At 40.9% G+C, this 16,022-nt stretch overlaps 1 protein-coding gene and 1 long non-coding RNA gene across 12 annotated transcripts in view; one reads left to right on the top strand and one right to left on the bottom strand.

Moving 5' to 3' along the window:
- The window catches only part of TRDN (triadin), a 296,487-nt gene that overhangs the window by 263,606 nt on the left and 16,859 nt on the right, over positions 1-16,022 (bottom strand). The window lies entirely within an intron of this gene.
- On the top strand, positions 881-14,857 carry LOC143841607 (uncharacterized). Its single transcript, XR_013232740.1, has 4 exons — positions 881-935; positions 3,646-3,777; positions 9,511-9,562; positions 13,761-14,857. It is a non-coding gene; the product is annotated as an uncharacterized LOC143841607 (long non-coding RNA).

Raw genomic sequence — 16,022 nt, 5'->3', positions numbered from 1 at the left:
CTTGTGGGAAACGATAGAAACGCAACTGGATTCCACTACAAAGTCAGGTATGCATAATGACGAATTGCACTATTTTAAATGGTGATTTTTCGTTCAGCAAACAATTTGCTACAAGGATCCCGGTGCGGAAAGCCACTAATTCATCTCCCAGGGGGAGGGTTGCAGAGATTTGTGCTGATGAATGTTCTCAATATATTTTTCGAGTCGGGAGGACGGCATTTTATGGTGTTCTTGTCTGGCCTCAACCATAGGCCTGGTAGACCAGCTCAAACTCCAACTACACAGCCTCCTGGCTTCTACAAGAAAGTGGATCTTCCTCAAGAGCTGGTGAGCTGACTGGTTTGTACGTGCAACCTCATACTTTCCTGTTCCTGGTTTTAGCCCCATAATTGCCCTTCAAAATTCTTATTACAAGAAGTAGTTAAATAGCTCATACATTTTCCAGAAATAGAGCCATGCAGAAGTGGCCTTTCAATTATCATCATTAATAATAACATGGTCTCTGACAAACAGAGCTCTTGCTCTTGAAACTCATATCTATTTTATTTTATTTTATCTATTTTATTGTTATTGTTTATGATCTTGTTAAGTTATTATTGTTATATTGTTATTACTGTTACCTGTTACCATATGTTAACTGTATCTCCTCCTGTTTTCTGTAAACTGCCCTGAGCCCTCAGGGAGGGCAGTATATAAATCTGGCACATCTGTCCACTCTTAATAAAACAGTAAGGGGTGTTGGGGTGGGCTCAGTCCGTGATCGGGGGGGCAACAATTGGCTCCTTGGCCCTGGACTGACAAGCAGAGGGGCCAATCGGAAGGCGCGAAGCACCTTCCAATTGGTTCCTCACCAGGACAGACCAAAATTCCAGCCAGCCAGGGGCAATCTGGAGATATGGCTGCCAGTCTGCTCCTGACCACCGCAGGGAGAGGAGGTCAGTAGGGCTGCCAAGGGGGATGAGAACAGAGGCTTGGACAGGCTGCGCCAGCCCTTTTCACCCCAAGGTTGTCCTAACTGCCATGTCCAACTGTAAATTGCCTCAGAACACTGACAGAGCTGGCAGGAGGCTGCAGAGTGCTCCCCCTCCCCCCTCCCTTCAGGCATGCTGCGAAGGAGCCTCTGACAGGCCCTGACTGAGGGGAGGGAGGTGTTTCCAAGAGCAATGCAGGGGAGCCTGAGGACCTTCCTTTTGAGGGGGGGGGACTTTCCCCTTCTGCCAAACAGCTGGCTGACAGGGAGGCCACAGAAAAGCCCCTTCTCACTTAAAATACTGCTCTGGCCGGGGGTTAGACACAGCCAAGCCATGTGTCTTTCTTCTTTGCAACTCTCTGCAGATTGGAGGCCACTGCACAGCGTTATTCTGCAAATGAAACTGTTTTTGTTTTTGGTCTCCTGTTTCATCTGCACAACAACCCTGTGCAGTTGTCTTCCAGTCTTTCAATTCAACAACAACAACCTGTGTGGGAGGCCTTAAATGTTTCTTTTCTACCACAACCCTTTCCAAAGTAGCCCTTTCTGTCTGGGGAGCTGATCTTTATACTCTGCAGGTGAGCTGTAATTCCAGGAGCTCTCCAGGCTCCACCTGGAGGTTAGCTACCCCTGGATTGGAAATATTCCTGGAGGTTTAGAGGTGGGACTTCAAAATCGTACAATGCCTCAGAGTCCAGCCTTCAAAGGAGCCATTTTTGCCTGCAGTTGGTAGGGAGTGGTGCAGGAGTGTCCCTCCTGGCCTATGGGTTATGGCCAGCCCTTACCAGCAACTATTTGTATTCTGGGGCACAGACAGGCAGACCAGCATCAGTCCTGTGAGTCTGGAAAGTGCAGGAAGATCTAAATAAATATTTACAGCCTGAAACTGTAAATACTGAACAAGTAAATGACTTTTTTCAACCTTGGCCTGGCAAATAAAAAACCATTATAAAAAACCTTACTAAGGTCAAGACTGCTGTGCACAGAGAGTCTTCCTCTTAGGGTTGTCAGCTTCCCTGTGAGGCTCTCTTCCCCACCTCCCTCATTGGGAGTCTGCTATGGGGAGAGAAAGGGAAGACAATTGGAAAATGCTTTGAGACCTGATGGGTCACTGCAGCCCATTCCCAGTTCTCTCAGACCTCTCACAGCCCCACATACCTCACAGGTTGACTATTGTGGGGAGATTAATGGAAAAGCTGTTTGCAAACCATTTTGAGACTCCATTGGGTAGTAAACAACAGGGTACAAAAATCCGTTCTTCTAAGGAGCAACCATGAAAGAAGCATGTGGGCACATAACATTTTATCAACAGTGAAAAAATGAAAAAGAAGGAACAGGGTGGACAACTGTGTACTGTGACTACCCCATGTGTATTAGGGCAGAGGGGCATTTCGGTGTCTGTGGCCTAATTCACACAAGAAGGGAAATGACACAGAACTGGGGGGAATTGGTTGCCATGTAATCTTCCCCTAAGAAGAGTCTCCATGCTGATTTCCCCTTCACATATCTGAAGACATGGCTCTGAAAAGCTCATCTTTAACCACTATGCCACAATTCCCAAAGGTCAGTCCTGTCCTTACACACAATGAACATTCCAAACCACAGGTTCTTGACACCCATATCTCCACACCCATGCCCCCATTTGCCACCACGCCACCACAACCTCCCACACAACACACACATTCAACCCCATGCCCTTACAGACTGGACAACTCCTCCCCTTCCTCTTCCCACTGCCAAGCTCTAGCGCGCGTTGTATTCTTGGATACAGTGGGTTTTGCCCCTAGTATAATAATAAATAAATAAATAAATATCCTGAAAATCTTGTTGGTCTCTAAGATGCTACAACTCAAATCTAGCTCTTCTACTACAGACCAACATGGCTACTGTCTGCAACAATTTCCTAATCCCCATGACTCTGTTCGGCCATGTTTGTGTTGTTGACTCCTGGCTAAGTAGCCAATAGGATCCTGCCAGCACACTGCCACCTCGCAGGTAGCTGACTGCCTCCTAATGGCTCCAGTTCTGTCTTTGTGGGAACTGGGGGTGTCCCTAACTTCTTGACAAGAAAAAAATATAGTATGATGAGCCACTATGGACATTTCAAGCAAGTCATTGCCACCTGTCTACTTGCTAAATGAGAGGTACATTTTAAACCCCAAACTATTTAGCATAATTTCTTTTTAGCAGTTATGAACATCATATACTGTACCCAGCTCAAGTGAGGAGTAGCAGTCTCCAGTTTCACTAATATTTCATGTTACTAAAATTAAAATCCCACAAAGTAAGGGTAAGCTAAAATAAGGATGGACATTTTCTCCTCTGCACAGAACTCTTTTTCTCAACTGTAGGGTGTTTTAGCAATATTTTTATATGAAGCACAGTAGATACCCCAGGACACATTTTGGCAGTAATCCCCCTTCCATCATTGCAAGCCACTTCACAGTTCCAGTTGGCTGAAGTTTTGGAGCTTTTCTTTCAAACTGGCCTTAATCTGTCAGCAACAATGACATCATATAATCAGTAAAAATGGGTTTCTAGATAATAACAAATTAAGATTTGAACTGAATAATACCTATTTGTTAATATAGTTAATAGAATCTAACCAGCTGTTATAATTTCCAGAATCAATAGCAACCTGACTGTTACCCTGGTGCCTTGCTGTTTGCTTTCAGTTTCTGAAGCAGAAGGAGTCGCAATAGCATGGAGACAGAATGACTCAGCAGACGGATTGTCATATTCCTGCTGAACAGGATAATCATGATGGACAGTTTTTCTGTTTTTCAGATAATTATTTCATCAATAAGGTACCTTATGAACATAATTAGATTTTGTGAACATCACAGTTTATTAATATAAGGTGACCGCAGAATTAAAATAATAGTGTTTAACTACAGTGTGGCTTCATGTGCTCCTAGCTATGTACAATCATTCACAATAAGGAGTTGTACTTCACATTGGGAAATGAGGTATTTCATCAGATAAAATTCAGACCATGAACAGCACGACCTATACTGGTCATATGTTAAACAGACTGTTTCTGCACCTACTAAAAGCCACCTTAAAGTTTCACGGAATCACAGACATTTCAGACTAAAATCTCTCTGTTAAGGTGCAGATCCAAATGTACTCCCCTGTTTGCCATGTGGTTTGAGAATCCTCACAAAACACAATTTCTTCCTGTCTCCTGGATGGGAATTCACGTTTACCCAATGAAGATGATTTGTGTTGGCTTCCTCCTCCATTTCCCACCTCCAATGATGATGTATCAACTATGACCAATAGTCTGCCCCTCTTCCTGCCCTCCCCCCTCCTTTTTTATTTTGATCATGATTGCATTACATTGTGAATCTGCAATAGCAAAGGCACCAGCTTTCTGGAGACACTCCAGAAAGCTGACTCCATACATCCCTTCCTCCCCCATCTCTAAGCACACCAGCATCTAAACACACCATATGATTTAAGGCGTGGCAGCAAAGTTTGTAAATTTTGTACAAGAAAACATTTTGTGTGGTGGCCAACACACTTTGTTGTCCTGCATGTCCCCCTTGCTTGGGTGATTTGAGTGCCATGGGAATTGAGGAATGAGAGATGCAATTTCAAAAAAATTTGATTGCATTACAGTATGAGCTTGTTATTGCTCCTACACTCACTCTTCTCCCCTGCGCTGCTTCCCCAGTTCCATGCATCATATCAGTGACTGTGTCCCTCTGGTGTGTCTGGATGCATAGATGTATCTCAGACTCTCCCGCCCACTCACCTGGCCTCAGTGATGGGCTTCAGTCAAAGAGCCACGCGGAGAGACAACGCACACCACTGAATTCTACCACTCTTCATCACCCTTGCCTGAGCCCCAGTCACCTGCCCATCCTTTGCCCTGGCAGCAGCAGAGGCAGGCATCATTTTTAAAGCACCATTCATTGCCCCTTTGGTTTACCTCCGACCCTGACAATCTTCCTTGAAGGAGGGGTGACCAAAAAAAGTCAGGGGGCATTTTCTTTATTTTGATTGTGTTATTATTGCACTATTGTGTTATTGCACATGCTCAGACCAAAATAAGGGGGTGAGGCAGTATGGAAGGTAAGACCGCCCACTCTCGCAATGGAACTGCAGAACACATGCCACAAATAGAGTCCTGACCAATGATGGGAGAAAACCACAAATGCAGAATGCCAGGCACAAATTCAGAGTCTGCATTTAGAATCCAATGCAATGAAAACACACATGCAAACTCTCGAAACAGTCCCAGTCTTCAGTATGAACTGTCAGGAGTCTAAAACAAACAAAACACCATGCATGTTCATACTGCAAGAAATACTAAAATAGCTCATTCATTCCCCATAAATAGAGTTGTCCAAATGTGCCTTTATTGTCAGTGATAATAACAAGGTCTCTCAGTACTGCCACTCAAAAGACTAATGGTTTTGAGAGCTTATAACAGGCACTCTAATTGGCCATTTTGTCAGTTCTTCAGCTCTTCCCATTTTACATTTGTTCACAATTTCCCTTGGTCTTTGTCCTCTTTCCATCATGCATATTTTTCAAGCATCTTTAGTGATTTGTTTCATTTATTTATTTTTATTTATTCTTTGACTTATATACCACCACTTTCGGCCCAGCCAACTCGTGGCGGTTTACATTTAAAATAACCACATTAAAACTGACCCATCCAATTTCTCAAAATACAATTTACAATGCAAAACAACTTACAACAGCATTGATGGTGGTAAACATATGCCCTACTCCACCACACCCTAGTGCCTTGACTCTCCCATTCTCAGTTTCCTGTCCAATAGTTAATATCAGGCGATAATAGGCCCAGGTGGGAACCAATAACTGAAGAAAATGGGGGGGGGGGCTGATCTTATTGCCTCAGTCTCTGACCAGCCTCAACCAAATGTCTGGCAAAAGAGCTCTGTCTTGCAGGCCCTGCGGAATCCGGAGACATGGCCCTTCTGACATGGCCCTCAGCTCTTCCAGGATCTTATTCCACTGGGTGGGGCCAGGACCAGAAAGGACCTGGCCCTGGTTGAGGCCAGACATACTTCCTGGGGCCTTGGGATAACCAGCAGATTCATATCCACAGAGCGAAGAGCCCTACGGGGGGCATAAGGAGATAAGCAGTCTGTCAGATAGGTAGGACCCAGGTTGCGTATAGCCTTAAAAGTCAAAAGCAAAACCATCAGCTGGTCATGGGCTCTCCAAGATAACTTAGTGAGGGCCTGTGCAGCTGCATTCTGTACCAATTGTGTTTTTAGATCAGGGACAAGGGTAGGCCTGCATAGAGCGAGTTACATAAGTCTAATCTGGAAGTGACAGTTGCATGGATCACTATACCCAAGTGTTCCGTGGACAGGTAGGGCGCTGGTAGCCATGCTTGGCGCAGGTGGAAAAACACCATTTGGGCTACCTTCATGACTTGAGCCTTCATATACAGAGAGGCAGAGGAGCTGAAGGAAGGCTGACCTTTCTGTCAAGGTTACTGCGAAGATAAAATGGAGGAAAGAAAATGCTCCAAGTCCCCACTTGGGTGAAAAGTGGAGTATGAATGTAGTAAATAAATAAATAAATAAATAAATAAATAAATAAATAAATAATTCTAATGTTATTTTGGAACATTGCACATAAACACCACATCATAGACCTAGATGTAATCCATGTGCCTTTTCTATTTTAAATAATTTCTGCTGTCCCATTTTTCTAAGCATCATTTATTTTAGTCAATTCACTGCAGGAGGGAACATCACTAACGGTGTAATCCTAAAAAGAATTACATGGACTTTGGAATGCTGTTTAAGAGTCTACACTGCAAATAACAAACTGATATGAAGATTTACTTTAAAATGTCAAATACCAAATCACTAGCTTTAAAAAGTTGAGTGTGATTCTAAGAGGTGGTATGGAACATTCTCCTGTTTTTTCAGACTTCTGCTGGCAATGCTTTTCTACCACTACTACCATATTAATTCAATTATACTAATATGATTGATGTTCAACAGAATGCAGAAATCAAAGCACTCCCTACCCAGGTGGTTACAGTCTATATGAATTACATCTAATGTTAAATTTAGGAAAAACCAAATTCGTCTGTTTATCTCATTTATACCCCACATTTCTTCCCAGTGGAGATCCAAAGTGGCTCGCATCATTTCCACTCCTCCATTTTATCCTCACAACCACTCTGTGAGGTAGGTTGGGCTGCAAGTTGTTAACTGGTACAATGTACCTAGTGGGCCTCCATGGCAGAATGGAGAATTGAACCTGAGTCTTCCAGAACTGTACAAGGTGTGTATATATAAACATGTCTCAAGACCCACCAGTAAACAAACCAGCCTGCCCCCCAATCTCCAGTTATGGGGTCCCATAACTGGCCTGCTCTCCTATCCCCAGTGGACAGGGGTCTGACTTGCTCACCTGTGCCAGTGGAAGGGAGCCCCAACCAATCTGCTCCCTGAAGCCCAGAGGAAAGGGGCCACTAAACTGGCTTGCCCTGCTTTCTCAGTAGAAGTGAACCACCACCACTGGTTCACTTCAGTACACCTAGAGAGGATGAGACAAATACTTGACCTCTCTTGCCTTTGGAGAAATGTCAAGGAAGTACTAGCAGTAACACAGGTTTCCCTAGCTCAATCTGCAAAGAGTTGGAGGTCTATCTTGCTAGGCAGAGAAGTAAACTGGATGGAAGGGGGGAAAAAACCCTGCAAGATTAATAGGGGATATTACATGCCAATATGGTAGGTGGTTTATACCAGACAGCAAAGTAGCCAGATTTCTTGACAATGGGTAATGGAGATTGGTCATTAAGGAGAACCCTGAAGCATCCTGGGCAGAAGCTCTCTCTCTCTGTCTCTCTGTCTCTGTCTCTGTCTCTGTCTCTGTCTCTGTCTCTGTCTCTCTCTCTCTCAATCAATCAATCAATTTCTTCATCAAGGAAAGTTGGGAACAGTCTTCATATTTAATTTCCCAGCTTGGTCTCAAAATGTATGTAAGGAACTGACCAGAAAAGTAAAAAATGCATTGCTATAATGTTGGAAGAGACAGGTTATGGATATGAAAATAGTCTTGCAAAGCAGAGAGGATCTTTTTCTATATTTCATATATTTTGTGTTTGCTCCTCTTCATATTTCCAAAGTAAAGAAGCCAAAGGACCCCAATGGGCAGTGGGGGGAATAGCAGTAGGTACCGATAGCAGTGCAGGGGAAAAGAGATAATAAGTATTGGCGGAAGAAGAGTAAAGACTTTGCCAGTTGAAGCACAAGCTTCTAGCAGACTGATTATGCACAGAAGCAGCCACACCAGGCCGTTGCTGGTTTCTTGCACCCACCCCTACCGCTTCCCATGTACTCACGGGGGAAGAAATACCCTGGCGCACACAGTTCACCCCGGAGTTGTGTGTGCACATGCACAACTCTGGTGTAGATAGAGTCTGATGTGCCTCACCATGGCAATGGGGGGGACAGGGGGTGTTCACTGCATGAAGGTGGAATAGCAGCACAATGCTATCCCACCATCATGAGTGAAAAAATGCTCCATTTGATTCTGTGGTGCCGCGAAGCACCATGGAGCTGAATAGGGCATTTTGTGTCTCTGCTGGGACACCATAGGTGGGGAGGGTCCAGCTCTTCTCTGTATGCACAGACCTGGCCCAGCATAGATGTCAATGGTGCCCACATTACAAAGGGGAATGCTGAAAAATCAGTGTTCCCTTAATGTGGGGCATTAGAGGCCCTACAGTACGCCAGGTCAAGGAGGGGGCCAGGACTGTGGCAACATCATGCATAAGCTGTGATTTATCCTGCTGTCATGCAGGTGTTGCCCTCCCTCCCAGTGCATCATCAGTCACAGAGGCAAAGAAAGATATAGGATCTATAGAGACAGTGGGGCTGAGAAATGAAAACTTCAGATGGTCTCCCAGTAACATACTGGGAGATCAGGAGAAATAGTCAACTAGGCACTTGTTTTCAATGTTCCCCAATATGATCTCAGGACATTGAAACAGGACATTAAGGTAGAAAGCAAGTGCAGCAAGTTCAGGACTGAAAGAACGTTGATGTGAGTCTCTATCCTGGGCCCATGACCAGTGGGACTAATGCTAGAAACAGGTGAAGGTGACCTGGGCAATCCCTGGTGAAATGATGAGGAAGGCAATGGATCTGAGAGAGGGCCTGCCTCAAGAGCTTGAAAGAGCATGTAAGTACTATGGCCTGCATAGACACTGAGGAGAAAACAACATGTAGAAATAAGGTAGCTGCAATGTGAGTTTTCACCCTATTGCCAACATCTCCTGAAAAGGTTTTCTATGCCCTAGGCACCCCTGCATTGCCACTGAGGGAGAAAATTAAATAAACCAACTGTGCCATGAAGAGATTTCCTCCACCATTGTCAGCACTGCTTAAAGATAGTTTTCAGAGCTGTCACTGAAGAGTAGATAATATAACAACACTATAAAGAACTAACTCACTAACAATGGAGGGAAAAAACTAACTCTGAAAGAAAAATCTCATGGACAATGTTTCTAATCAATGCTGTTTCTCTGGCAGAAAAAAGAGAAAAGAGAAGAAAGACACACAAAATCTTCTAAACACTTGTGGAGTAAGTAGAGATTTCTGCTGATTACATCTTCTTTGTGGTATACCCGACTTTATTCCTAAGTGTTCCCAACTTTCCAGAGAGGATAGAAGGCTGCAGGAGAGTCCAGGGGAAGGGAGTGAGATTCATTCTGTGAATTCCTTCTGTTCATGGCTTGTAGGTTCCAACCCATAAGGGAATGGAGTGCTGCTTGCTCACAGCCTATTGACATCTATAGCTCACTTGCATAGAGCCTACAAATTGTACCATATGCACAAAAACTATGTATGCATGATCTGTACTCTGCAGAAATGTGTTCATATGACCCAATCTGTGTATTGAGGTTCGGGTTGTAACACATGAATGTTATCTCCGTTTCATTGGACATGCATCAAGTATACCAAGATATGTCATTTGCACTAGAGTTTTGTAAATAAGGAGTAGACTTCATTTCTTTGCATGATCAAAGTTCCAAATTTCATCTTCAAGGTAAAAGAAACCTTTATCAGCTACCTCAGCGGAGCTTATAACCATCAGAACAGACTATGAAAGGTTAAATAGATGTGTGGTCTAAGTAACACAGTAGCTTCTTTATCTTTAATCTATTATAACTTGCAGAGGAGGGGGAATTTTACAATTCAAAGAGGAATCATGCAGAATAAGGTTTATCCATAGCTATCAACAGAAAAGTACAACTTCTTTTTAGCAGTTGGATTAATAGAAACCATGCAGAAATGTTTACAAAAAACATTTCCTCTGCATAAAGGCCTAACAGTGGGACTTTTTGTAAGAAAAACATCTATATAGAAGAAATTGCAGGAGAGAGACTAAGGAAACGTCACAAAACACTCTTTAGAAACAGTTTGTGTTCTGCTATTGCTTTTATTTCCTTTATTTTTTAAAGGTATTTGCATGGAACAAGATCTCCCTTTCTAAATAGTTCATCAGCCCCTGCTGCTTACATTCACCTGGAATCATAATCCTAGCTTTTTGATATCATAATAATGTCCACATCAGTCTATTGTGAGGATTGTGATTATTTTAACTGAGAGTGAAGCAGCAGGAAAAGCTAAGATCTTTTTTAAGTATACTAGTTTAATGTAAATGTATTTCACAAGAAAGGGAAAATGTAAACTATAAAGACAGCATTTTTTCCCTAAGTACCATAGATGGTTTTTCAAGAGCTCCACAGTTTTCCCCGAAATTTCAAAAGCAACCATAACCAAATACCCGAAAACCAAATTTCATTTACAGGCTTTCCACAAAAGCTGTAGAATGATGCTCAAGAAGTCTGTGGCATGGAACTAAGCTATCCTAACATGTTGAATAATGCACTTGCAATACACTTTAAAAGTGTGTTTTCCTGTTTCCCAGAGGAAAAGTCAAACTGCAAGAAATACATTAAAAGTGCATTAGTGTGTGCAGAATGAGCCAGTTCTAGCTCTCTGACCCCTGAAGACCCCAACTGTTTATGTTTTCCTAAAGAAAAAAATACATCAAACTACTAGTAATAAACCAGTCCTGAAGTCTCCTTTAAAAACCATTGCACAGATAATTTCATAACCCACTGAAATGATTTTTTTAAATCCTTGTTTTAGTATGAATGTATATGAAGAAGAATGTTATTCCTATAAGACATTTGCTCTTCTCTTTTTATGCAAGATATTGTACAGAATTTTGTGGCTTTTGTGAATGTCAGTTTATTCAGGCATTACAACTAGGAAAAGTTCTAATCTGGCATGCCCACTCAGGACCAGCTGCTAGTGATCAGCCTGACACCTCTCCTGATAGCCCCTCTGAAAGAGCAGTGGCTCCTTACCACCAGCGACAACAAAGGGAACAATCAGCACATCATTCTGATATGTGCAGCCCTTGAGCTAATACCCACCTTGCCTGACCCCTGCCTCAAATCATGCCAGACTTCTTTGACATTCTGACCCCAGACCAAAAAATGTCCACACTCTTCAGATCTCCTTCGCCTGCTTGATAGAACCTCTAGCTTTCTAACCAGGTCCTGCTGAACTCTCTTCGAACTCTCTATACTACTTCAAGCACACTGGAAAGGGCCCTGCCCCTCCCCCACTTTTTACTGACAAAAAACCAAGGCTTGAAGGCTGGCAACATTGTTGTGCTTACCTAGATATAACCACTGAGGGTGTTCTTTTGTTATAACTGCAGGTGCTGTTTCTAGTATTAACTCCTAGTTTTTTTATTGCAGATTTTTCTATAAACTCTGGGCTTTCTTCAGGTTTGTAGAAAGATCTGCCTGGTCTGTTCATGGCTGTTCAAGTATTCACAGTCATGTTAACTGATTTTCAGAGGCCTCTGGCAAAGGACACAGAAACTCCTCCTGAAATACCAGTTGCCCCTTAAAATAGGGCCTGAGAGTTTGACTGGCAAGTTTCTAGTAGTTTAAAGCAGTGTTCAGCAATTCTTTGTCATAGTGACAGTACATTCAGTTGTAGTGCATAGTACAGCACAACTCAGAACCCTTGCCGTTTTCATTTCACAAGGAGCCTAAATTTTGACTAGGCCAGTAAAAGTTTGTCCATGTAGCTATTCTACATCCAATCCAGATTGGATAGCATTTTTATGACAAAGATTATACAAGGAAACTTTGCTTTTGTGATTTTAAAATACCCACTGTGATTCTAAATAAATAAGTTGTAAGTACTCTGTTGAAGTTAACTTCATATTAATATAAAAGTTTCCAGATAATAACTTTGTCAGTATGACAATGTTATCAACATCTTAATATTATTCATAATAATAAAAAATCTACTTATTTATTCATTTTACATCTCTATATTTCTCAGGCTACCAGACTGTGGTCATTCATCTTGTAACCTTTCCTTATTAATTTCCTTTCCTGCTGTATAAATAGTATTGCACTTTGGCATTAATTAGATAAGCAATAATAATAAAAATGTGTATTTCCACATTTGTTGAAATGGATTATTTACAATAGTACTGTAATCACCTTCAGGTTACTGTTACACTGGAGACTTCTCACATCTTCACTCTGCTATGCATTTTCTCAAATAGCTCAAAAATAAAATAATTATGATTTGAGAAAAAAACTGAAGCAGTAGTGAAGAGTCTTCTATATGGGATAAAAGAAAATTAGTAGCAAATGAGCTATCAAAACAAAATAATTTACAGTTTTATTTTGCCATAAAATAAATAGGTTATAATCCAGAGATTACCTGTGAATTTGCATGGGCCAAACTGGGCACAAGCTAGATTAAGTCTCCTGTAAATTTTCAGAGTTTAAAAAGACTTATTATGCCACTAGATGGGAATTCAAATAGGAAACACCATCATCCACTACATCCACCTACCTAAAGCTGTATAACAAATATCCAAAATGGTTATTCTGTAATTGTTTGTATCCTTTTAAAAACATGAGTGACCCTATTCATAGATCTTCTAGGTCATATTTAGTAACTGTAGGGATTAAACTTGAAACTAAGGCAAAATGGTTTTATAGGATTGGGGCTTTTTGAAGGCTTGTTTCCCAAAATAGTACCATTACACAATTTTACTGAAATCTAGATGTTGAAGGAGGGGGTGGGGGACAGGAAGAAACACTACAGTATATCAATTGGATGGAATTAGTCAACTGGATTCTGCATTGTGCACTGAAGTAAATCTCATTATCACTTTTTTTACAAACTGCTGATGTAGTAAATGAAAGTTTACTAAAGGAGAAAGATTATTTCATTAACACATAAATCTGGACTCAAATGAGAATATGGCTAAGAATGCTAATGGACTTAGCCATCTATTTGTAATATAAGATTTGGGGGCCATACACTGGGAGAGGAGCATACAGTGAGCCTTGAAGACAAACATAATATGCTGAATAAAAAGTCATACCAGCATACATTGTCATTATCTTTTTTTTAAATCCAGCTTCAATTCCCAATAATCTCTAACAAGTAACATATGCAAGGTACCTTGGTGCTACCTATCACAAACTGGATAACTGCAAATTACAAAACAAAACTCAAAATGTCCCCCCCCCCCATAACATAATGTTTTTAAAATAACATTTATGATCTTTGGGACAGCCTTACAAGTTCATGGTGACTGTCAGAATCTCATGTATTGTTTAGTTATTTCTTGATTGAATGATACCTTGATTGGGTAATTTAAGTAAAATTGTGTAATCAGCAGACTGAGAAAATAATGAACCATTCATTACTTATTTGATTTGCAGATAAGAAATTCAAGAAGGTTGCAAACAGACATTGGAGAAGATTATAGAACTATGTTTTAAGGTTGATTTACATATACCAGTTTTGAGGGTGTGTATCTATGAGGCTACCTGCCATCTAGAGAGATAGAATATAAATGCATTGAACAAATAAAACTGAAAGGACCTGACATACATTCAGAGAAAAAGTTTCAGATTGTTAATGATGGGAAAGTTGTGATATTTGTTCACCATGATCATTTAGAATATAAGCAGCAGTGGCTTGAATCAGCAGAAAGGAATATCAAAATGAAATAATGAGGGGAAAACTGTGATATGTATTTATTTCACTTATCCATTGCTCTTCATCCAAAATAGCTACTTACTTATAGTTACCAATGGTCTGCCAACTAAGACAATTTACACAGCCAAACCTGAGTAATACTATTATCCTGACTTAACACTATTCTATGGTAAGGCAAACATCCCGAGGAAAGAAAGTATTACCTTTCCACTGATATCTTGGGAGGAATGGCAGAAGATGTATGGTAGCAGTGGGAGTCTTCTTTCCTTGTTTTCTTTGCCCCTTTCCTTCCCACTTGATGTAGCTTTGTGGATCCCTACTTCTGTGATGCCATTTTATCATACAAAACATATTAAAATACAATTTAGAAGATAGGAACACAAAGTAGAGCCACCATATCACTTTGTGTTTATAACTTCCAATGGGCAGGCCTTTAGCACACCTAAGAATGGTGTTTGTATGCAAAGGCAGCAAACAGAAGTATGGCAAATTTAATTTGATGAAGAACATTATCTTAATCAGTTTTAATGAGGGGGGAAAACTTTGACACATTGCCGCCTTGAATAATTATAGAGAAAGGTGTCTTAAATAAATGTATGCTAACTAAATGTAATTTGTTAAAACCTTGGAAATCAAATTTCATACATTTACTTGTATATTTCCCTCAAGGCAGTTTTCGACATCAAAAGAATGTTAGTTGCTAAAAATTGTTGTCATTGCTGTCACAGCCTGTTTTTAAAATTAAATTATTTCACTGTTCTTTACGATAAAAACGAAACAATCAGAATTAGCAATGTATTTTAAACAACAAGCTGATGCTAGATAAAATAGTGATTTTTGGATTGGAAACCAAGAAATATTAAACATAAATACTAAACATATGAACAGAGTTGCCTCCATTCATTTATATATTTAATCTAAATAATGTGATGTTCATTGTTCTGTCTCCTTACTGATATATTGGATTTCTCTTTGTTGTTGCTCTTAAAATCTGTATTTTTCCTATTTATGCAAACCCAACTTAAAATCCCTATTTTGCTTCTTCTACAAAATATAAAACCATATTTTTCTTTATGACTAAAATAGAAAAGAATGCCCATTGCCACCACAATAATGACTAAGGATAAGCATGAACTGGCTCACAGTGAATTTTGGCTGGTTCTTGGTTTGTAAACTGAAACTTGTGGCAGGTGAACTGCCATGAACATTCCAAACTTTCAAGCAATTTGTGAGGGTTTGTGAAAGGATACATTTCCAGACAGACTGTCTCAAATCAATCAAAATATTTGCCAACTTCAAAACAATGAGGAGATAGAATTCTCCACTTTGGAAAAACCAACAGGGGGCTTCAAAGCTTAACTGGAACTGCTGGCTGCCAGTAACAGAGATCTCATTCTGCCCTATGGAATCAGAATGCTATATATCAACTCAGCTTCGCACCCTCTCCTCTGTTGTGTGCTGGCAGACAGAGGCCTGGGCAGCATCAGTATGGATAGAAGGCTAATCCCCATGATACACTTGGGAATGCATTCTTGATTTAGAGCTGGGCAAAAGCTGAGAGTGGTGGCCTCGGGAAGTGCATATTTTAGAAGGCGGACTCCAAATCAGATACCTTAGAAAGAATAGTTGGAGCAGCACCTAACAGATTTTTCTTTTCCACCAAGCAAGCCTTTTGATTCTGATTTTATACATAAGTACATTCCTCACAATAATTTGACCACTGAAGAAGACTCCTTGGGGTCGAAGCGCATTTGGTCCATTCCGTTGGTCTATTTCATGTGCAGTTAGAAATCTGCTGTTTTTAAATTATGATGACTATGTTTTTAATAGGTTGAATTAGTGCACTTTATGCAATACATATGCAGCTCAGCCTTTGGGTTCCTAACATTTCAGGTTAAGTTGGGCTTTGGTTTCCCTTTTTGGTTTTCATTATATGATGTTGCTGCCGTTCCGGCCCAGTCCAGGGTCTACCTTTGATTGGG

The sequence above is a fragment of the Paroedura picta genome, chromosome 1 (assembly GCF_049243985.1).
Source record: "Paroedura picta isolate Pp20150507F chromosome 1, Ppicta_v3.0, whole genome shotgun sequence".
In the NCBI taxonomy this organism is placed as follows: domain Eukaryota; kingdom Metazoa; phylum Chordata; class Lepidosauria; order Squamata; family Gekkonidae; genus Paroedura; species Paroedura picta.
This window is presented reverse-complemented; position numbering and strand designations above follow the sequence as displayed.